Source organism: Lagenorhynchus albirostris, chromosome 5 (assembly GCF_949774975.1).
Source record: "Lagenorhynchus albirostris chromosome 5, mLagAlb1.1, whole genome shotgun sequence".
Taxonomy (NCBI): Eukaryota; Metazoa; Chordata; class Mammalia; order Artiodactyla; family Delphinidae; genus Lagenorhynchus; species Lagenorhynchus albirostris.
In genome coordinates, this window is record NC_083099.1 from 62,045,927 (window position 1) to 62,069,797 (window position 23,871).

A 23,871-nucleotide genomic window follows, 5' to 3' on the forward strand; every position below is an offset into this window, starting at 1 on the left:
AACTAGAAGACTAATAAGTTCTGGAAATCTAATGCACTGCATTAGTGATTATAGTCAACAATACTGTATCATGTACTTTAAAGTTGCTAGGAGAGTAGATCTTAAATGTTCTCATCAAAAAAGAAATATATAGGGATTTCCCTGGTGGTGCAGTGGTTAAGAATCCGCCTGCCAATGCAGGGGACACAGGTTCGAGATCCCACATGCCGCGGAGCAACTAAGCCCATGCGCCACAATTACTGAAGCGCACGCGCCTAGGGCCCATCCTCTGCAACAAGAGAAGCCACCGCAATGAGAAGCCCGCGCACCACAACGAAGAGTATCCCCTGCTCACCACAACTAGAGAAAGCCCGCGCACAGCAACGAAGACCCAATGCAGCCAAAAATAAATAAACAAAGAAAGAAATTATAATTATGTGATGTGAAAGGACTGTTAGCTAATCCTATGGCGGTAATCATATTGCAATATATAAAGGTATCAAATCAACAGGTTGTACAGCTTAAACTTACACAACGCTATGTCAATTATATCTCAATTTTTAAAAATAGCATTATAGAAAAAAATTAAGTCTATCTTAAAATTCTGTAATTTCAATTATGAGACGATTAAGAGGAGGATTTTTTAAAAATACATGTTTTCACATTTTTGAAAACATTATAAAATTTTGTATTCTTCTTACCCCACACCCTTTTATATCTTAGGACAGCTCCCCTTTCTTCTTCCCCTCAAAAAACTCTGAAGATTAAAGGTCATGAAGGGCTCTTCGCCCTGGAACCCATGAGAGGAAAAGAACCCCACAGAAGGAAACATCCATGGCACACGCAGGCAACCTAAGGAGGCTAAACACAGCATGCCCCTACCCCAGTTGGATCCCAGCCCAAGGGGCGGAGGAAACAGGGACCACACCCCCGCGGGCACGCAGCCTCATTGGCCAATCGCCGCTACTGCAGCTCTGCTCTGTTCTTTGATTGGTTTTAGTGGTGACGCCCCCTCCCGAATGCCTCGCTCGGATTGGCTATTTCTTGGTTCGGACTGGACGGAGGCCAGAGGAGGACAAGAGACTTCTATGCGGTACGGAGGGATGATTTGGGTGACATCTGAGACGCAGCCGCACTTCAACAAGCGTCCGGGCTCCAGGAACATGGCGGCGGCCTCTGTGGTGTCGATGCTGCTGGTGACGACTGAGAGGAACCAGTGGCAGTCAGTCCAGAGCCCGCTGCTGCTGCTGCGGCTGCCGCTGCTGCTGCGGCTGCCGCTGCCGAGGCAACGGTGGGTGGTAGGACGGCTGTGTTTCTGCCCAGGGATGGGGGCGTGGGGTGTTGGCCGGCCTGAGCTGTGAAAGAGTTGCGGAGGTACCGGAGGCTCGGTAGAATCTGCTTGTCAGGGGATTCTGCTTTCAGTCCCACACCTGAGAAGGAGTCCTCCTACACCCAGCCCTTCCCTTTCTTTCCCCTCCCTAGGTTCACTCTTCAGCCCGCCCTTTGCCTTAGTTTTCTCCACTTAGGGGTGGGGGTGGGGGGAAGGGAGCTGGGCCTGCCATCCTCCGTGCTCCCCTACCTATGCGGGCAAGAATAGGGTTGCCAGATTTAGCAATAAAAATACAGAATGCTAGCTAAAATTTAAATTTCAGAAAAACACAATTTTTTTAGTAAAAATATGTCTCTGATATCAAATAAAATTAAAATATAAAACATTATTTTTTATTTGTCTGAAATTTAACTGTGCGTCCTGTTTTTTATCTGGCAATCCTAGGCATGAATAACATTTATACACCTCCTAACCATTTACAGTGTCCTTTCATAGCACTCCCTGTATGGGGAGTGTTATAATCCGTGTTCCGATGAAACCCAAAAGGTCTAATCCAAGGTTATGCAACCAGTAAGTAATGGGGCCAGGACACTTTAAAACCCAATTTCAGGGCTTCCCTAGTGGCGCAGTGGTTGAGAGTCCGCCTGCCGATGCAGGGGACACGGGTTGGTGCCCCTGTCCGGGAAGATCCCACATGCCGCGGAGCGGCTGGGCCCGTGAACCATGGCCGCTGTGCCTGCGCGTCCGGAGCCTGTGCTCCGCAACGGGAGAGGCCACAACAGTGAGAGACCCGCCTACCGCAAAAAAAAAAAAAAAAAAAGCCAATTTCAGTTCTGTTGTCCCTCTCAGGTGTGCAATTCAAAGAAAGATTCCTGGGGAGCTCTTATAATTGTTGGAATGAATCTACTTAACAAAAGCAAATTTATCTTTCAGAGGGGCTGGAGAGTTGTTTTATATTCAGGTTCTCTGCTGTGGCGTTTACTTTATATTTGGGGGAAGAAACTGTATTAAACTGTCAAGGTAGTGATTAAGGCAATGAAGTGTACTCTGGAATGAGACACACCTGGGTTCAAAGCGTAGCTTTGCCACTTTGTTGGCAGTAGGCAAGTTATGTAATCTTTCTGGGCCTCCATTTCCTCTTTAAAATAGAAATGATAATAATTGTATCCACGTCATAGGATTGTTGTATTAAATTCTTGTCAAGTGCCTGGGACACTGAAATTAGTTAATTTTAACTATGATTAGCCATTATACTTTGACTTTTAGTAAATGTGAATTTTGGGCATAAATCATTAAATAATTAACTATATTTTTAATAGATCTTTATTGGAGTATAATTGTTTCACAATACTGTGTTAGTTTCTGTTGCACAACAAAGGGAATCAGCCATATGCATACACATGTCCCCCTATCCCCTCCCTCTTGAGCCTCCCTCCCATCCTCCCTATCCTACCCTTCTAGGTCATGCAAAGCATCAAGCCGATCTCCCTGTGCTATGCTGCTGCTTCTCACCAGCCAACTATTTTACATTCAGTAGTGTATATATGTCGATGCTACTCTCACTTCGCCCCAGCTTCACCCTCCCACCCCACCTCCTCAAGTCCATTTTCTATGTCTACCTCTTTATTCCTGGCCTGCAACTAGGTTCATCAGTACCATTTTTTTAAAATTTCATATATATGCTTTAGCATACAGTATTTGTTTTTCTCTTTCCGACTTAACTTCGCTCTGTATGACAGACTCTAGGTCCATCCACCTCACTACCAATAACTCAATTTCATTTCTTTTTATGGCTGAGTAATATTCCATGGTATATATGTGCCACATCTTCTTTACCCACTCATCTGTCGATGGACATTTAGGTTTGTTCCATGTCCTGGCTATTGTAACTAGTGCTGCAATGAACGTTGTGGTACATATCTCTTTCTGAATTATGGTTTTCTCAGGGTATATGCCCAGTAGTAGGATTACTGGGTCATATGGTAGTTCTATTTTTAGTTTTTTAAGTAACCTCCATACTGTTTTCCATAGTGGTTGTATCAGTTTACATTCCCACCAACAGTGCAAGAGGGTTCCCTTTTCACCACATCCCTTCCAGCATTTATTGTTTCTAGATTTTTTGTTAATGGCCATTCTGACTGGCATGAGTGAGGTGATACCTCATTTTAGTTTTGATATGCATTTCTCTAATAATTAGTGATGTTGAGCATCTTTTCATGTGCCTCTTGGCCATCTGTATGTCTTCCTTGGTGAAATGTCTATTTAGGTCTTCCACCCATTTTTTAACTGGATTGTTTGTTTGTTTTTAATATTGAGCTCCATGAGCTGTTTGTATATTTTGGAGATTAATCCTTTGTCTGTTGTTTCATTTGCAAATGTTTTCTCCCATTCTGAGGGTTGTCTTTTTGTCTTGTTTATGGTTTCCTTTGCTGTGCAAAAGCTTTTAAGTTTCATTAAGTCCCATTTGTTTATTTTTTTTTTATTTCCATTACTCTAGGAGGTGGGTCAAAAAAGATCTTGCTGTGGTTTATGTCAAAGAGTGTTTTTCCTGTTTTCCTCTAAGAGTATTATAGTGTCTGGGCTTACATTTGGGTCTTTAATCCATTTGGAGTTTATTTTTGTGTATGGTGTTAGGTAGTGTTCTAATTTCATTCTTTTACATGTAGCTGTCCAGTTTTCCCAGCACCACTTATTGAAGAGGCTATCTTTTCTCCATTGTATATTCTTGCCTCCTTTGTTAAATTAGGTGCCCAAATGTGCATGGGTTTATCTCTGGGCATTCTATCCTGTACCATCGAGCTATATTTCTGTTTTTGTCCCAGTACCATACTGTCTTGATTAGTGTAGCTTTGTGGTATAGTTTCAAGTCAGGGAGCCTAATTCCTCCAACTCCATTTTTCTTTCTCAAGATTGCTTTGTCTATTCGCGGTCTTTTGTGTTTCAATACAAATTGTAAAATTTTTTGTTCTAATTTTGTGAAGAATGCCATTGGTAGTTTGATAGGGACCGTATTGAATCTGTAGATTGCTTTAGGTAGTATAGTCATTTTCAAAATATTGATACTTCCAATCCAGAAACATGGTATATTTCTCCATCTGTTTATGTCATCTTTGATATCTTTCATCAGTGTTTTATAGTTTTCTGAGTACAAGTCTTTTGCCTCCTTAGGCAGGTTTATTCCTAGGTATTTTATTCTTTTTGTTGCAGTGGTAAATGGGAGTGTTTCCTTAATTTCTCTTTCTGATTTTTCATTGTTGGTATATAGGAATGCCAGAGATTTCTGTGCATTAATTTTGTATCCTGCAGCCTTACCAAATTCATTGATTAGTTTGAGTAGTTTTCTGGTGGCCTCTTTAGGATTTTCTATGTATATTATCATGTCATAGGCAAACAGTGACAGTTTTACTTCTTCTTTCCAATTTGTATTCCTTTTATTTCTTTTTCTCCTCTGATTGCTGTGGCTAGGACTTCCAAAGCTATGTTGAAAAAGAGTGGCGAGAGTGGACATCCTTGTCTTTTTCCTGATCTTAGTCGAAATGCTTTTAGTTTTTCACCATTGAGTATGATGCTTGCTGTAGGTTTGTCATATATGGCCTTTATTATGTTGAGGTAGATCCCCTCTATGCCCATTTTCTGAAGAGTTTTTATAATAACTGGGTGTTCAATTTTTTCAAAAGCTTTTTCTGCATCTATTGAGATGATCATGTGGTTTTTATTCCTTAATTTGTTAATGTGGTGTATCACATTGATTGATTTGCATATATTGAAGAATCTTTGCATCCCTGGGATAAGTCCCACTTGATCATGGTGTATGATCCTTTTAATGTGTTGAGGAGGGGAAAAAAGCGGGCGGGGGGGGGGCAGGCCTCCTATGCCCAGAGGACCAATGCGGCAGGCTGGGGTGGGGGGTGCGCACACACACACACACACACACACCCGTCACACACACACACACACACACACACACACACACACACACACACACACACACACACACACACACACACACACACACACACACACACACACACACACACACACACACACACACACACACACACCCGTCCTATACCCCCAGCACCCACCAGCTTGGGAACTCAGCAGGTTCCCCGTGCCTGAGTGGGTGGGGCAATCACTCTCCACTCCTCTCCCGCTCCTCCCAGAGGGCCCCTCCCACCTGCCTCTCCTGATCTACCCAGCCTCAGGGGCGCTGTTCCTGTCTTGCCTCCACTTCTCCTCCCCGCTCAGTCCCCCTACCTCCTACTGGTTCACTTTGGGGTTCCTCCCATCTCCTTGGGCATCAGAATCCGCCACCAGCGGCCGGCAGGCACCCTAGTTGTGGGGAGACGCTAACTTCACGGCTTCCCACACCGCCATCTTGACTCCACCTCCCTAAATATTTTAATTTTAAGTTGAAAAAAGCCAGGTAATTAAGAATGAATATTGTGAATTTCAGTGAAAAGAAATGTACTGTTCAATAATAGTTAAAACAGATACCTTAGACCAAAATATACCAATTTTACCAAATCAATATCTGTAAGCCAGGCTAATATAATAAAATATTTATATGTTAGTCTCAGTAATTGCTCCCCATGTATAATTTTATATGGTTTTCATTGTCATTGTGTTATAAACAGGAAGAAACATTAACAAGCCCCAAGGGAAAGAAAATGACTACAGGGTGAGGGATAAAGCCAGAAAGTAGGTTTATGGTCAGCTGTTTATGGTGAAGTAGACTTAGTATATTTTAAAAACCAAATGTCAAGCTTCGTAGGAGTTTTATATTTCTTTGTATATTGTTTTATTTCCTTAGCATTTACAGTGTTAACATAGTTCACTTACAAACTATTCTCTAAAATTCCTCTTGGGAACTTTTCCCAGTTTTTCTCCAAAAATACTACAAAACTTTGCCACCACCTTGAAGAGAATGTGGAATTATGAAAACTGAAGGTCTAATCTTATAATCACTATTACCCACGTGATTGTAAACAAGTCACTTAACATATCTGAGACTTTATCTCTAAAATCATAACTAACGAAAACCTACTCTGTCATCCCCAAGGTTTATAAATGCTACCAATTATTACTAGCTGTTATCCAACAGAGAAAACTTCAACCACAGATGAATCCAACTGTCTGTATTCTTCTGCCTGCAGCAAGCCTCCCAGAAGAGCTGGAGAAACTTGCACACTTGAAAGACTTGGTACTAAAATAAATTCATGGTAGTCAACTTCACCTGGGTTTTCACACTGCACAGCAGGCCCATTGTTTCTCTAGCCCCCTCATTCTTCCTTTTTATGCAACTGCTGTTTCAAATCCTCTTCACTTTTTTGAAGCCTGTGACATCCCTAATAAGCCATTTTCAGCAAATGGTCTCAATGTTACTGAGAAAATAGAATACCCAAGCTTCTGAGCTTCCTGCCAGCAAAGCTGCCCACCCACCTTCATCTGCAGCCATCCAACTTCCATCGAAGTCTAGTCCCTTTGCCTGTGCTCTGAATCCTTCCCCTCTCACCATCTCAGGGATCTCTACCATCAGTTATCACTTCTATCACCTGGATGGTTAACCACTCCCTCTTTACTAAATCCTTCCCACCAGTATTTAAATATTCCGTAGTCTCTTCTTCAGGGAGTAAGTCCCTGTTTTTCCTCCCACCTAACACTCTCTTTCTTTTCCCATTTTTAATCAGTTTTTTAAGAACTGTCTACACTGAGCTTTCTATTTCTTTACTTCCCATTCTCTTCTCAACCTGTTGTTCTTCTGTCCTCACCCCTCTCCTGAAACTATTCCTGCTAAGGTTACCAATAATTTTCTTGTCCCTAAATCCAATGGATTCTTGACCTCTTAGCAACATTTAACACCCTAATCCAGTGTTTGGGCAAACTACAGCATGTGAACCAAATCCAGCTTCAGCATGTTTTTATATGGCCTGTGAGCCAAATATATTTTTAATCTATCTGGCCCTTTTCAGAAAAAGGTTGCCAGCCATTCTTAGGTCACACCCTCCTTTTAGAATAAATTCTTCTCTTGGCTCTTCTCTTTTAAGTAAGTCTAGTTTTCCTTTTACTCTCTCCTCTCTTTCTCAGTCTCTTGCTAGATTACCAGACCCCTAGATGTTGGAACTCCTCAACACTTTATGTTGGAAGTGGGATCTTCTGGATCTCATCTACTCCTATAGCTTTGTTGAAAACCCCCATATTCTGTCTCTAACTCAAATTTCTTCTGAACATCATACATGTTGTTCAACTGCCTACTCAACATCTCCACTTGGTGTGCTACATATACCCCAAACTCAATATATTTGAAATTTAACTCACAATCCTGTGCTAATCCTGCTTTTCCCTGCAGACTGTCATAATTCAGTAGATTATAACATCATTGCCCACAAAGTTAATGTCAGAAATTTGGGAGTCCTTGAACATTTCTCCCTCTCCCTCCCCTCATTTTGTTCCACCCACATCTGAGTAATCACCAAGTGCTATTCTATTGCCTACATGTTTTTTAATCTAATTAATTCATTCTGCCCAATACCACCACACACTTAGGTCAGAAACATCATCATCTGGTCAAATGCTTTAACCTACTAAGTGGCATTCCTATTTCTCTAAAAAAACGACAAAACAAAAACAAAACAAAAAAATGGTTTTAATTGAGATATAACTCATATATCATAGAAGTTACCCCAAATTTTACAATTTAGTAGTTTTCAGTATATTCACAAGGTTCAAACATCTGTGGTATGTGTCTGGTATTTTTGCCATAAGCATCTTTGCTGTAGACATTTTTGCTGCATAACCAAGTGGTCATAAGGCAATTTTGCCATGAAAGATAAAATAACTAGTTGACAGTTTGGTTTGATAGTCTGGTTTCAACTGGGTGACAGTTTAGTTTCAGTTGTCCATTGACACAGTACTCCTATTTTTATATTACATAAATCTTAGCCCTCATAATGATCTACACAGTGACGAGTAGACATGGTGGTCTTAAAATAGTAGATGATAACAGCTACGTATCAACTTGATAGAAAATATGGTGTTAAAACTTACTGGAAGTGTGAAATAAGAGAGTTTAAAACCAGATTTTATACTATACTAGAAAATGATAAAATATCATTTGCAAATCCTTCAGTGATTTGAAGGTACAGTGTTGAACCCACATTTCCCACAGAACTTTGGAACATTGATTAACAGGCTTGTGATAACACACCAAAAACAAACGGTGTAGAGGCTCCATTATAAACATTCATCCCAGTGTTTGGAAACTGATACCTCTCTTAATGAAGGAAGAAGTGGTAGCGAAAAAGGAAAAGTGCTATGCCAAATGAGGAGACAGATTGACATGCATTAAAAAATATGTATAAAATAGCATTCTCTTACATCATAGTACAGTTATCAAAATCAAGAAATTAATTTTGATGCAATATTATTATCGAATCAGCAGACTTATTAAGATTTAGCCAGTTGTCCAACTAATGTACATTTTACCAAAAGAAAAACTGGTTTAGGGGCGGGACAAAAAAAAAAAAAAGAAAAGAAAAGCTGGTTTTTTAGTGGTCTATAGTCTAATCCAGGATCACATGTTGAATTTAGTTGTCATGTCTCTTTGATCTGCCTCATTCTGGAACAAGTCCTCATTTTTAGTCTTTCATGACTTTAATAAGATGAGATGATGAAGTGTTTTTTAGTATTCATGATGCATCCACAATAGAGAGCTCTACTTGATACTGAAACACAACAGTAGAGGATGGTGTCAGTCACTGAGCATGTAGGCCAGTTTCTTTGGTGAATATCCCCCTTGTCCTCACTAGGGAGCCAGCAAGCTGGTATATCCACCTTCAGTCACTGATGTAGGGCTTCCCCCAGGGGGACATAAATTCCCAGATGCTTCAGGTTTTACAAAAGTGAAGAACAGCTTATGACTTAGTATAAAGAACCTTTTTAAAAACTATTGTCCATGCATGCATAGAGTTTTTGGTTTTGTTTCAGATTAAACTAGGCTTGCATTTATGGTTTGCAGGGCTGTACTCAGTAGAATGAGAAACTAAAGCTTTCTTTCTTTCAGGATACATGCACTTTGTGTTATTGTTGTTAAGTTTAAATGCAATTTTGCAACATGAAAAATGCAGTATCTGTAATTAGTTGGGAATCTTTGTCATTTGTGATACATCTGTTGCCTGCTGTCTGTTTTCAAAGCTTACTGCTATGTTAGCTATGAAATAAAGCTTTTCTTAGCAAAGCTTTAGGCTTTATTAAGATCAGGGCTATATAAGTTTCCTATTGGAAAGATATTTATTTTTAAAGTGAATGATAATCAAGGAATACATATCAGAACAATTTGCCTTGGAGCTGTAAATGTAGAGCTTATTTCACTACTTACATGTCTTACATGTAAAAGAAAAATGTAGGAACTGTTTGTTCTTTAATTGTTTGGTTCTTTAATTATCGAGCTGGTATCTCTAGGAAACTAAGGATCCCAAGTTTGAAAAGGCACAAAAATTTAATTAAAGATGAGATGCTTGTATATAACACAGGGAACTCTACTCAGTACTCTGTAATGGCCTATATGGGAAAAGAATCTAAAAAAGAGTGCATGTATGTACATGTATAACAGATCCACTTTGCTGTACACCTGAAACTAACACAACATTATAAATCAACTACACCCCAATAAAAAAATTTTTTTAAATGAGTTGCTTAAAGGGATTTTACCTTGAAGCAGTTTAATTTGTCTGCATTGTAAGCTTGGAAGTGATTCTGCATTGTGCTGCATAAAAGCTGTTCGCAGACCAGAATTTTAAACTAAATATGAACAGTTTAGCATTTAGCCATGTGCTTTGAAAGTCATTTGATGGAGCCTTTATTTGTGTAACGTAATAATTTAAGCTTTTGACTTTTAGATCCAAAAGGTAGTTCTGGCACTTGGATACTACTACGTTGGAGCAACTTGTCATGCCTGCATTGTGTGGAACCAGTGTTCAAAATAAAATGCAAAAACTTCAGGCTGGTGGAGGAGGGAGCACACGATGTCCTGGTACTCCAGGGAGACCATTTGATATGTTAAATAGAATATATCATTGTAAGTATTGCCATATTTTTCCTAGGGCATATTTTAACCAGTGATATTTGGGTTATGGGAGGGAAAATAATTATCCTAATCATTTAAGCCAGTTGCCATGCATGAATATCTAGAGGTGATACTAATACTTTTCTTTAATAGGCTTTATTTTTTAGAACAGTTTTAGATTTATAGGAAGATTGAGAAGAGAGTTCCCGGCTTCCTATAGTGTTAACAGCTTACATTAGTATGGCACATTTGTTAAAATTAATGAACCAACACTGACACATTATTATGAACTAAAGTCCAGAATTTATTCAGGTTTCCTTAGTTTTCGCCTAATGTTCTTTTTCTATTCCAGGATCCCAATCAGGATACCACGTGACATTTAATTGTCATGTCTCCTTAAGCTCTTCTTGGCTGTAACAGTTATTCAAATATTCCCTTTTTTTTGATGACCTCCCGTTTTAAAAAAATTTATTTATTTTATTTATTTATTTTTGGCTGCATTGGGTCTTCATTGCTACATGTGGGCTTTCTCTAGTTGTGGCGAGCAGGGGCTACTCTGTTGCGGTGTATGGACTTCTCATTGTGGCGGCTTCTCTTGTTGTGGAACATGGGCTCTAGGCATGTGGGCTTCAGTAGTTGTGGCACACGGGCTCAGTAGTTGTGACTCGCGGGCTTTAGAGTGCAGACTCAGTAGTTGTGACGCACGGGCTTAGTTGCTCTGCGGTATGTGGGATCTTCCCGGACCAGGGCTCGAACCCATGTCCCTGCATTAGCAGGTGGATTCTTAACCACTGTGCCACCAGGGAAGCCCGACCTTCACCATTTTGAGAAGCACTGGTCAGATATTTAGTAGGATGCACTTGTGTTGGAATTTGTCTGATGTTTTTCTCAAGATTAGACTGTAGTTATGGGTATTGGGGAGGAAGACCACAGAGGTAAAGTAACATTTTCATCTCATTCTATTCTATCTATTCTATCTCATTCTATTTCATCTCATTCTACCTCACCTGGCTGAGGTAGTTTGTCAGGTTTCTTCACATAAACTTATTCTTCCCCCCTCTCCTTCTGTACTGTAGTCTCTGGAAGGAAGTCTCTATGCACAACCCACTCTTAAGTAAGACTTTTTTTTTCTCTTCCCAAAATGGATCAAGATGCTTATTTTGGATGAAGCCAGTAAAAATGTTGAGCCAAAGGATTAAAGGTCAAATCCACGAGATTTACCAGAAATCAAATACAAGGACTCAGGTGTGCACGTGATTTTTCTGCAGCTGGCAGGTTGGGTTCATCGTTACAATATAGCTGTAAAGTGCTATATTGTCCTTTCCTCTGCCAAAAGCAATTGTGTCCTACAATCTCTGTCTAGCTCAGTTCTGTAGTAAGACAGGGACGCTTGGTCTCAAACATTATTTCTCTAAGTATTATTATGAAAACTGTTATAATTGATATGTCAACATAGTCATTGTCTCTTTTTTAAGGTTGTGTTGCTTTCTGCCTTAGTGCCAACTGATATGCTGAAGACCTCAAAAAGTTCCTGAGGGTTTCCCTGGTGGCGCAGTGGTTGAGAGTCTGCCTGCCGATGCAGGGGACACGGGTTCGTGCCCCGGTCCGGGAAGATCCCACATGCCGCGGAGCGGCTGGGCCCGTGAGCCTATGGCCGCTGAGCCTGCACGTCCAGAGCCTGTGCTCCGCAACGGGAGATGCCACGGCAGTAAGAGGCCCGCGTACCGCAAAAAAAAAAAAAAAAAAAAAAGTTCCTGAGAAATCCATTTCAAATTCTAGTGAAGAAAGAAGAGCTGACCTCTGAAAAGGTGAATATCTTATAATAATTTTGAAAGAGGGTAATGTTTTTCTAATTGATATACATAAAAATTATAGCCAGGATTATTTTTTTAACTTTCTTATTTAATCTCTGTGCTAAAATTGCAGTAACTAGTATCTGTAGTGTCTTAGTGCTTGTAATAAAGCTGACAGAGTAAACACAAGGAAAAAAACAACCATACCAGATAGTAGAAAAACTGCAGGTAACTCCAGGGTATTTTGTTCTAAGATATGGTACAGAATTTAGGCAGAATTAATAGAATGAATTTCTCTAACTGGTTCCTTCCAATGGTAGGGATAGAGAAGTCAAATGGCTTTTTATTCTGACTCTGATCTGAATTAACATTTTCCTCTCTGAAATACTGTAGGGAAGGAATTGTATGCTCTTTGTGACATATGAGAGACCGGCCAGTAAACAGGCTGTTCTTTTTCAGAACACAGACAAAGGGTAGACTGGCTCTGAGAAAACGCATGTCAGGAATTTCAGTTCTGATGTGGCAAGAGCTGTTCTTGCCTAGTATTGCTACTTAAGACACTGTTAATTTCTAATTATTTCCTTAAAAACTGAAGCAGGATCTAGTTACAATGTAGCTGTGAAGTGCCGCATTGTCTTTGCCCCCTGCTCAAAATAAGACTGTTTCCTTTCAAGCCCTGTTAGCCATGGTGCTGTAGCAGCCAGGGATGCATGGTCTCATACACATGTACCAATTTAAACCCTGACTCAACAAATGACTCCTGAGAGTTAAGGCTTATTAATATTTTACAGGTGGTGGCAGAAAGAAAGAGACATTACCAAGAGGGAATTCAGATAAGGGACCAACCGCATTTTGATTACTACTGACTTACTGGCATTTAATTTAATTACAATATTTACCTACTAAAAGATGGTTTCAAGGGGAAGATTTTTCATCATCTTTGTCAGCTCAAGCTACGTGGGGGAATAAAGACCATACTCCAGTGAGCTGTGTGATATATATGCAGTTCGCTACTATTTTGTGCCCTGAAAGATTGTATAGAAGTTGCTTTTTGAATCAGAATTTGAACAGATATTATCATATCTCAGGCTCATGATTTTTATGTACAACTAATGTTTATGGTTATAAACTATGACTTGCCCACTACTTATGAAAACTATATTTTCAGTTGAGTATTTGTCATCTTCATTGAATTACTTGCTTTTATTCTGGAAAAATAAATTCATGTGTTGCTTTTCAAGTATGATTTTGTCAGCCAGACAACCTTGAATCAGGAAATGTAGTAACACGTAAGTCGTATTTAAATTGTACTTGGAAATATTCGTGGTTAAACAGAACACAGTGGGAAAACAATGTGAAATGTAGCCCAGATTTTGGACCCTACAGAGTAGATATTCAAAGGGAAAATCAATAATGCTGTTAGATCTGGTTGTCTTAACTTACACGAGTCTTTTTTTTTTTTTAAGTCATGTTGCTCATGTCTTGTGCTTTCTTGGTGATTCCTCTGTAATTAAGGTTTTTCTCAGCATTTTCTGGTGGCAATTTATATTGACCCTGGCTTAGTTACAGTAGCTTTATCACTAAATAAATTGAATTATGTCTTGCTACTAATATAAAAATAACTTGTCAAAAAATATAGTAGTTGGTAAGAATAGATAATGAGGTGATGCTCAGACATGGCACTGGCCTGATTTAGGACATAGATTCATAAGTGAAATAGCATGTTGTTTGGTTAAGGAGCAAGTCAGTATTCTCATATTTGTTTTCCTCTTGTACTGGTTATTTGGTATTTTAAGTTGCTCCAGCCAAGACATTTTTGATTGGTTCTATCATCTGTTTTAGTAGAAAGCTATGGTGGTAAACATATCTCAGGCATCTGCTACAGTGTATGAGGTGACCTGAGCAGAAAGCAATGATAAATATGGGTTACCATAATAAATTTTTAGAGGTTTCCCCCACACTGGAGAAAGTTTTAAGTCCTGGATCAAATCTGTCCAATAGAACTTTCTGTAGTGAGGGAAATGTTTTATATCTGCACTGCCCAACACAGTAGTGACAGGCCATGTGCGGCTACTGAAATATGATTAATGCAACTGAGGAGCTAAATTTTCATTTTAGTTTAAATAACCACATGTAGCTAGTGGCTACTGCATTGGACAGCATAGTCCTAAACAATAGTTAACATTCCAGAGTTTATATTTTCAGTTTAGAGTTCCAAAATTGTGTCAAAATGGATTACACAGCTGTTCCTTTTGTTTCATCCCTGGTATTTATGTTTGTCCCAGGCTGACACCTGCTCTTGGCCCACTTCGGTAGGGGCTTTAATTTCACTACCCCAAACACAATACTGTCATCTGCTCTGTAAGTAATAACACTCAAGCCACCTGATAGAATCTGATCTTGCAACCAGAAGAATCTTTTTGAGCTAACCACAAAAGATATCTTTTCTTTTTCTCTAGATATTGTGACTAGGATCTAGTACTCCAATTAGAAGTCCTCTAAGTATAATCTTGGCAAATAAACAGCCACTGATGGTTAACAAGTAGCTCATATCATTAGTACTTTATGTAGTACTTGATAAGTGATATTCTGATTAATAATTTTTCTTTTGTTCAGAATTGGCAGTGGGAGTCAATTTGGGAGGAAGGCTGTGGCCTTAAACATTGAAGAAAAGAAGAAGATTCTTTGTGACACTGAGCCTTTCTACAATACTACACTGGAGGAAATGCCAATGAATGTGGATGACCTAATTTAATTCCTGGGATGAAATGGTTTTGAATGTAGTGCTTGCTGTTGGTGAATAGGCAATCACAAGGTGCATCATGCTTCTTTTGGGGGAAATATTTGAAGTTTTGTCTCAATGCTCATAACAGATCAAAAATATAGATTTTGATAGCAAAGCAACTTCAGCCATGAGCTCATGTGAGGAAAGTCATTGGCTTTATCCTCTTTAGAATTAGACTGTTGGGGTAGCTATAAAAGATGGGTTTGTACCCAATCGAAAAATGGGCAGAAGACCTAAATATACATTTCTCCAAAGAAGACATACAGATGGCCAACAGGCAAATGAAAAAAGTCTTAACATGGCTAATTATCAGAGATATGCTAATCAAAACTACAATGAGATACTGCCTCACACCAGTCAGAATAGCCATCATTAAAAAGTCTACAAATAGCAAATGCTGGAGAGGGTGTGGAGAAGAGGGAACCCTCTTACACTGTTGGTGGAAATGTAAATTGGTGCAGCCACTATGGAGAACAGTATGGAGGTTCCTCAAGAAACTAAAAATAGAATTACCATATGATCCAGCAATCCCACTCCTGGGCATATATCCAGACAAAACTATAATTCAAAAAGATACATGTACCCCTATGGTCATAGCAGCACTATTCACAATAGCCAAGACATGGAAACCACCTAAATGCCCACCTAGAGATGAATGGATAAAGAAGATGTGGTACATATAATACAATGGAATACTACTCAGCCATAAAAAAGAATGAAATAATGCCATTTGCAGCAACATGGATGGAACTGGAGATTATCATACTAAGTGAAAAAGTCAGAAAGAGAAAGAAAAATACCATATGATATCACTTATATGTGGAATCTAAAATATGACACAAATGAACCTACCTACAAAACAGAAACAGACTCACAGACATAGAGAACAGACCTGTGTTTGCCAAGGCAGTGGGGGTGGGGAGAGGAGAGATGGATTGGGAGGTTGGGGTTAGCAGATGCAAACTATTATATACAGGATGGATAAACAACAAGGTCCTACTGTATAGCACAGGGAACTATATTCAACATCCTGTGATAAAACATATTGGAAAAGACTATGAAAAAGAATACATATTTATGTATAACTGAATCACTTTGCTGTAGAGCAGAAATTAACTCAACATTGTAAATCAACTATACTTCAATTTAAGAAAAAGATGAGGTTGTAAATCTTAGAATTTTATCTCCTAGTTCTCTACACATGGTTATATTGAGTGTTCACTATCATTTAATAATATACTTGTTGACTGAAAGATACGTGCTGTAGAAAAACAGCCAATTATATTAAACTAGTATATCTGCTGTTATTGTGTTAGTCATTAGACTGAATGGAACTAACTTTAAAATAATTTTTTAAGAAAATATTTGAATTTATTTTGTTTGGTATCGTTTTTATTCAGTAAGGCATTTTATTAGTGGTAAGTGTAAACTAGAGTCTTTTGCTAAACACCAGCAACAATCATGTCCTACAGTTAAATCTCAGAAAAATTGCTGTATTGTATATTGAATTTTCAATAAATTAAAATGACGTATTTTTTCTTTAAAGTTGTTTGGTCCTTATTCCTTAAAGATCTGTACTTCTTGCCATAACTCCATATTTGCAAAGGAAAAGGTTAAAACAGCACTGTAGTAAATATTTTACTCTAGTTGTAAAACTACAGAGGACACAATGAACGTGGCTTTTCATAAAAAGTTTTAATAGTTCCAAGTTAGCTGCTACATGGCAGTAGCACAAAGACTCATCAACTGCAGATTTCATCAGTACTATCTACTAAGCATTATCTGCTTCTTTGAGAAAAAAGAAGCATTAGAATGTAAGATTCCTCCCTCTTCTGGTATGGCAAACATTTCCTTGTATATGCCATGTAGCTACTCAACAGCAAATTTTTTGTTAATAAGCAGTAAATTTCTTTTTCCATAACAATAACATGGAGTTGCTATAGTAGATTCCATTACAGAAGGAATGAGTATGATCCTTGTTTTCTCCTTCTCACAAATTACTTATTAAGCAATCTTTTTTCTTGACCACAGTTTATAATTTGTCAAAAGAACAATGCTGACAGACAGTGACTATTCCACCAGTTGCTTTGATTGGTATCAGATAGGAAAAAAATATGGTAATGAATTTCTAGGGAAAAGCAGCACCCTTGTCCTTTCTCAGTCCTAGAACTGATGCTTGCCACTGTCAACTGGAAAATAATGTACAGTGTAAGACCAGTGAGTTTCAGTTTTATTCAGGGACCTTACTGAGGACTATAGCCTGGGCTATAGCCCAGAGCTTTTCAGATAGCTCTGAGGAACTGCTCTGAAGAGGTAGGGATTGGGGGAGCCAGTATATATATGATTTTTTGGGCTGGGAAATACACGTAGTCAAGCATATATATTGGTAAAAGATTACTGCTAATCACATGTACAGAAAAACCCCAAATATCTCAAGATGATTATTTTTGTGCTTATCTATATATGGGAAGATGCAAGAATCTGGGGTCATTGAAATTCTTCCTTACATATGCATCTTAACTACTTAGGGGCCCATATATTCAAAAAACAAGATGCTTCATCCTGAATTGCTTTCAGGGTGTAACATCCTTTGTTTACACAACTTATCATAAAACTGCTGATGTGGCAAATAAGACAAATGCCAGAATCCTTGGAAGTATCAAATGAATTAAAAGTCACCACTGTCTTCAGTAAGTAAATTTTTGAAAGGAGATCCTAAAGAATGAGATGTAGGGGATGGTATCTACCTTAACATCTGTTCCCTACAAAGACTGGAAGGCAGGTGGAGAGAACTACATAAAGATTAGACAAAATCCAACAAACATAACGTGTTGTATTAGGGAAAGGTATAAATAACTACAGAATTTACCAAAAGGCCTGCACAGCCCTGCTTAAAAATGTGGATTTTATTCAGAATCAAAGTCAACTATTATCTCCATCTAAAGACATCTTTGATTATTTTCTTGAACTCAACAGCTTCCTCCACAACACTTCTGCCACCAGGGCCCCACTCTCACTTTTCTCCCCCCTATGTATGTGGCCCTCTGCTATGCTCTTGTCACTCTTCTTAGGCTTCCTGTGTGCTCCTCCAAGCATTAGACCAACCACTCCCTGGATGTTTTCAGTCTGCTGACTCTGGCACTACAATATGTTCAAAACTAAACTTACCATATTTCTCCAGTAATGCTTAGCTCATTACTTTGTACCTCCTCTTATCTAGACTTTGGCAGTGGTCTCCAAATTTGCCTCCCTGCCCTTGGTCTTGCTTTATCCAATCCATTTACCACTCAGCCCCCAGAGTGACCTCATAAAAATATAAATTATTCAATAGCTTTCCTTTTTTGCCTGGGATAAAGTCCAAAGTCAATAGCTTTCCTGCCCTTGGTGTTGCATCCAAAAAGTTATCACCAAACCCAAAGTCATCAAGATTTTCTCCTATGTTATTTTCCAGGAGCTTTATAGTTTTGTGTTTTATATTTAGGTCTGTAATCCATCTTGAGTTAATTTTTCTGATAGGTATAAGGTCTAGATTCATTTCTTTCCATGTGATGTCCAATTGTTCCAGCACCATTTGTTGAAAAGACTATCTTTTCTCCATTGCATTGCCTTTGCTCCTTTGTCAAAGATCAGATCAATATAATTGACTATATGTAGCTCTATTCCTGGGCTTTTGTAAGGGAAACTATTTTTCTCCTCTACTCACAGAATACTTCACTTCTAGGCACTTCCAAGTCATCAGATGTTGGGTTTTTTCAGTCTCCATACAGGATTTCATATCCGATTCTTCACCATGCCTGCTGTAATCTGTTGGCAGTGATGTAACAAAATACCACAGACTGGGTGGCTTATAAACAACAGAAATTTATTGCTCACAGTTCTGGAGGCTGGAAGTCTGAAATCAGGGTGCCTGCACAGTCAAGTGAGGACCCTATTCCTGGTCAAAGACTTCTAATTGTATCCTCACATAGCAGATGGGAAAATAGAGCTCTCTTGGGCCTCTTCTATAAGGGCACTAATCCCATTCATGAGGGCTCCATCCTTGGGACCTAACCAAAAGGCCCCAGCTACTAATACCATCACATGGGGCTTTAGGATTTTAATGTATGAATTTCAGGGAGACACAAACATTCAAACCATAGTAATGCCCAATCCCCAATTCTTTTCTATCTATTGTGCAGAATGTACTGTTTTGGTTTTTAAATTTCCTAATCCAATTGTAATAGTCCTTCCATCTGTCATTAAAATAACACAATCATTTAGCCTTCCTTTAAGATGATGTCTACATCATGCCAGCTTTGGTATGGTCATCGTTCTCATGATCATTATCTGAACTCTTAGCAAATACTGTCACACATTCATAGTGTCAAAATTAAACTAGCACTATCTCAACACAAAGCACAATTGTCAATCTACAGGCCAAGTCAAAGACAACTGCTAACACTGACACTCCAAATACATTTAGGTTGTACACTTCAGGTGCATCACTTAGAGTAATGCACAAATAGATAATCAATTATTGTGACTGCAAATCATGATTGCCAACATCAGCAGCAAGGAACAACAACAACAACAAAAAACAACAGTAACTTTGGAAGACAATCTATGCTGTATCCACTCGATACTAAAAATAGTGTCACTTTCAGCTATTTGGGCATCTGCCACATGGACTTATACTTTTTCCCCCAACCTTCAGCATTCATTGCCTAAAACTGGGATTTTTTTGTGTACCAGCTTCCAGGAATGCAGGACTTTCAGTGCTAACTCAACAGTCCTGGGCAAATCAGAACTGTTGGTCACTCTCCTCAGTTCAGTGTAGTTAGGAAGTTTTAAAACCAAACCCTCCCATCCACAGCAACTTCAATTGTTTAGCCACTGTTTACATAAACCATATCTAAACCCCAGTGATAGGGTTGTTGTGATGAGGGAAGATCGAGGAAAGGTAAACTCCTCTTTTAGAGTGCCCAGTTTCTCTTTCATAACAAAGGAACACCTCAACTCCTCCAAATTAAATATAGTCACTCATGGCCTTTCCCAACCAAAAGCAAAAGCATCTCCATGTATTGTATATTGGTTTGATATGATTTCAAATCCACTTGTTTATGACTTAAGTTGTTTTAATCCACTTGTTTATGACAAAGACAAACAAAAAGGAAGTTGTTTTTAGATGTAAAGTTGTTTCCACATAAGAATGAAATAAGCTGTGTCAGGATGTCATCATCTCATCTGTGGGGTTAATAAGCACTCAGAGCTCAGCTGCTGAGAGGATGAGCTGGGGGGTTATCAGTAAAAACACATGAAGAAGCAACTAGGATGAGGGGACATTTAGACTATAAATACCCAGAATGTGTAGGGACAATCCAAGAGTTTCGGTTTGGGCAAAGCTAACCTTTGCTGATCTAGCTGTCTGAAGACTGTTGACAAAAAATTAGTTGAGTCAATCAAAAAAAAATTGAGTTTTGGGCTTCCCTGGTGGCACAGTGTTTGAGAGTCCGCCTGCCGATGCAGGGGACACGGGTTCGTGCCCTGGTCCGGGAAGATCCCACATGCCGCGGAGCGGCTGGGCTCGTGAGCCATGGCCGCTGAGCCTGCGCGTCCGGAGCCTGTGCTCCGCAACGGGAGAGGCCCCAACAGTGAGAGGCCTGCGTACCGCAAAAAAAAAAAATAATAAATAAATAAAAAATAGAGTTTTATTTGAACCAACTTGAGAATTATAACCTGGGAGACACTCTTTCAGAAAGCTCTAAGGACTGACTGTTCCCCCTGTTAGAAGTCAAACACAGTTAAATACTTTTAGAAACAAAGAGTTATATATCAGAGAAAATATATTGATAGTTTACATAGTCTAGATCTGCACATACAAGGTGATTAGTGGGTGATCGTGACCCCTTACAGGAAAAGGAAAGGAATATTTTCTCCTAAGGAGTTATCTTGCTGGCACTGGGAGAAAATTGCTCTTTTTGGTCCAGCAGGCATTCTTTTGTCTTCTAAGGAGATCTGGTTAATGTATGGTGCAGATGCACAATGCACACTAAAGGGAGGGGCTAGTGGCAGAAAGGGGCAGGGAGAGAATTTTATGTTTGAATTTTTTTTCTTGTCCTGCCTTAAAATAATTTTATTTCATCAAGACCTTGGGACATTGGCTCCTGCAGTGGTAAAGGAGACTCTTACTGGTGGTGGCAGAAAGCCTGCAGCGCCCCACCAGGATCTTCTAGCAGCTTATACCTGCGCCCTCGTTCCCTAGCAACCTGCTATAGCAACAGGGAACTTTTCACTTTCGGTTTGCTAGCAGCTGGACCTCAGCTCCTGATTGGTTAAGCCCACTCTCCCGAGAACTAACCTCAGAGAAAAGGTACACCTCAGGCGAAATGGGACTTTGTCATCTCCCCTCGCCTGCAACAATAGTGTAATTAATCTATCATATCTTTGCAGTGTTATTTCTTTATTGCCTTATTAAGAGACGCTATCATGTATGCTGTTGGCTTGTGAAATTATAATTCTTGTAGTGAACTTGTGTTAATCAAACTATTGGTAAAGACAGTATCAGTCTCTAAGCTTAATTTGCTGTCCCCAAAACAAAACACCATGATCTAAATTCATTCATTACAACTCAACAACATTGCCCCAGCCCTGGCTTTGCTGTTGGAGGCCACACCCAGGTGATGGAGGCCCACACTTCCAGTTCACACAGAGTCATAAAGCTTCTCTAAAGCACATCCTTGGAGGCAGAGTCAAGACGGAGGTGTGAGAAGACGTGGAGTTAGAGTCCCCCCACAACTAGGGCACCTGCCGGCCTCTGGTGGGGGACTCTGATGCCCAAGGAGACGGGAGGAACCCCAAAGTGAACTGGTAGGACGTAGGGGGACTGAGGGGGAAGAGAAGTGGAGACCAGACAGGATCCACGCCCCTAAGGCAGGGGAGATCAGGAGATGGAGGTTGCGAGGGGCCCTCCGGGAGGAGTAGGAAAAGAGCAGAGGGTGATTGCCACACCCACTCAGGCTCAGGGAAACTGCTGAGCTCCCAGGCCAGTCCCCTGCCCTCCAAGGCCCCCTCCAGGCACGTGGGTCCTTGAGGGCATAGGAGGGAGTCCCCGGAGATCAGGAGAGGCAGGCGGGAGGGGCCCTCCCAGACCTGAGGAGCAGGAGAGGAGAGGAAGGCGTTTGCCCCGCCCACTCGAGCCCAGGAAGCCTGCTGGACTCCCAGGTGAGGTCCCCTGTCCTCTGAGACCAGGGGTGGCGGGCACGCCTGGGCCCCTTCTGTTCCTTGAGCTAAAGCCCCACCCTCCCCAGCCCCTAGTGCCTTTTCCAGCCCTGTGGGTCCTAAGCATAGGCCCTGCTCACCACCCAAACCTCGCCCTTGCTTAGGCCCCACCCTCCACAGCCAAGGCTTTCCCGCCCCCCACTTTGTTTTTTTTTCTTTACCCTCCTCCTCTTTTTTACTATTGTGGTACTGATGTACCTTCCAGTTGTTGATTCATCTATATTTTTATTTTTATATTCTTCCTAACATATCTGTTACTTTCCTAATCTAATTTTATTTTTTACTTTGTTATTCTCTCTTCTCTCTCTCTCTCTCTTTTTTTTTTTTTTTTTTGCTGCCCCAGGCGGCTTGCGGGATCGTGGTTCACGAGCCTGGGGTGAGGCCGAAGCTCCTGCAGTGAGAGCTCCAAGTCCGAACCACTGGACTAACAGAGAACCTCAGATCCCAGGGAATATTCATCAGAGTGAGGTCTCACAGAGTTCCTCATCTCAGCACCAAGATCCAGCTCTACCCAAATGCCTACAAAACCCAGTGTTGGAAGCCTCAGGACAAACACCCAGTAAGACAGGAACACAATCACACTCATTAAAAAAAAAAAAGAGAGAGAGATGGCCAAAAAATATGTCACAGCTGAAGGAGCAAGGTGAAAACGTACAAGACCAAATAAATGAAGAGGAAATAGGCAATCTACCTGAAAAAGAATTCAGAGTAAGGATAGTAAAGGTGATCCAGAATCTCGGAAATAAAATGGAGGCACAGATTGAGAAAATACAAGAAATGTTTAATAAAGATCTAGAAGAACTAAAGAACAAACAGAGATGAACAACACGATAATTGAAATGAAAACTACACTAGAAGGAATCAATAACAGAATAACTGAGGCAAAAGAATGAATAAGTGAGCTGGAAGACAAAATGGTGGAAATAACTGCCAAGGAGCAGAATAAACAAAAAAAGAATGAAAAGAATTGAAGACAATCTCATAGGCCTCTGGGACAACACTAGAAGCAGAAACATTTGAATTATAGGGGTCCCAGAAGAAGAAGAGAAAAAGAAAGGGTCTGAGAGAATATTTGAAGATGTTATAGTCCAAAACTTCCCTAACATGGGAAAGGAAAGTCACCCAAGTCCAGGAAGCGCAGAGAGTCCCATACAGGATAAACCCTAGGAAAAACACACCAAGACACATATTAATCAAATTAACAAAAATTAAATTCAAAGAAAAAATATTAAAAGCAGCAAGGGAAAAACAAAAAATAACATACAAAGGAATCCCCATAAGGTTATCAGCTGATTTTTCAGCAGAAACTCTGCAGGTCAGAAGGGAGTGGCAGACTATACTTAAAGTGATGAAAGAGAAAAACCTACAAACAAGATTACTCTACCCAGCAAGGATCTCATTCAGATTTGATGGAAAAGTCAAAAGCTTTTCAGACAAACAAAAGCTAAGAGAATTCAGCACCACCAAACCAGCTTTACAACAAATGCTAAAGAAACTTCTCTAGGCAGGAAACACAAGAGAAGAAAAACACCCACAAAAACAAACCCAAAACAATTAAGAAAACAGTAATAGAAACATACATATTGATAATAACCTTGAATGTAAATGGATTAAATGCCCCAACCAAAAGACCCAGACTGGCTGAATGGGTACAAAAACAAGA

General features: G+C 39.9%; 2 long non-coding RNA genes and 2 other non-coding genes across 6 annotated transcripts; all 4 read left to right on the forward strand.

Moving 5' to 3' along the window:
• The first annotated feature begins 1,055 nt into the window (after positions 1–1,055).
• Positions 1,056–11,897, forward strand: LOC132521026 (uncharacterized). 3 transcript variants are annotated; one of them, XR_009540688.1, is made up of 3 exons: positions 1,056–1,270; positions 10,207–10,385; positions 11,871–11,897. It is a non-coding gene; the product is annotated as an uncharacterized LOC132521026 (long non-coding RNA). The 3 variants fall into 3 exon arrangements; XR_009540687.1 differs by having other exon boundaries at positions 11,849–11,884; XR_009540686.1 differs by lacking the exon at positions 11,871–11,897 and adding an exon at positions 10,726–10,820.
• Positions 11,898–12,118: 221 nt separating this feature from the next.
• On the forward strand, positions 12,119–16,496 carry LOC132521025 (uncharacterized). The gene is made up of 2 exons (XR_009540685.1): positions 12,119–12,181; positions 14,783–16,496. It is a non-coding gene; the product is annotated as an uncharacterized LOC132521025 (long non-coding RNA).
• Positions 12,266–12,436, forward strand: LOC132521430 (small nucleolar RNA SNORA81). The gene has a single exon (XR_009540878.1). It is a non-coding gene; the product is annotated as a small nucleolar RNA SNORA81 (small nucleolar RNA).
• On the forward strand, positions 12,759–12,890 carry LOC132521402 (small nucleolar RNA SNORA63). Its single transcript, XR_009540852.1, has one exon. It is a non-coding gene; the product is annotated as a small nucleolar RNA SNORA63 (small nucleolar RNA).
• Positions 16,497–23,871: the final 7,375 nt, after the last annotated feature.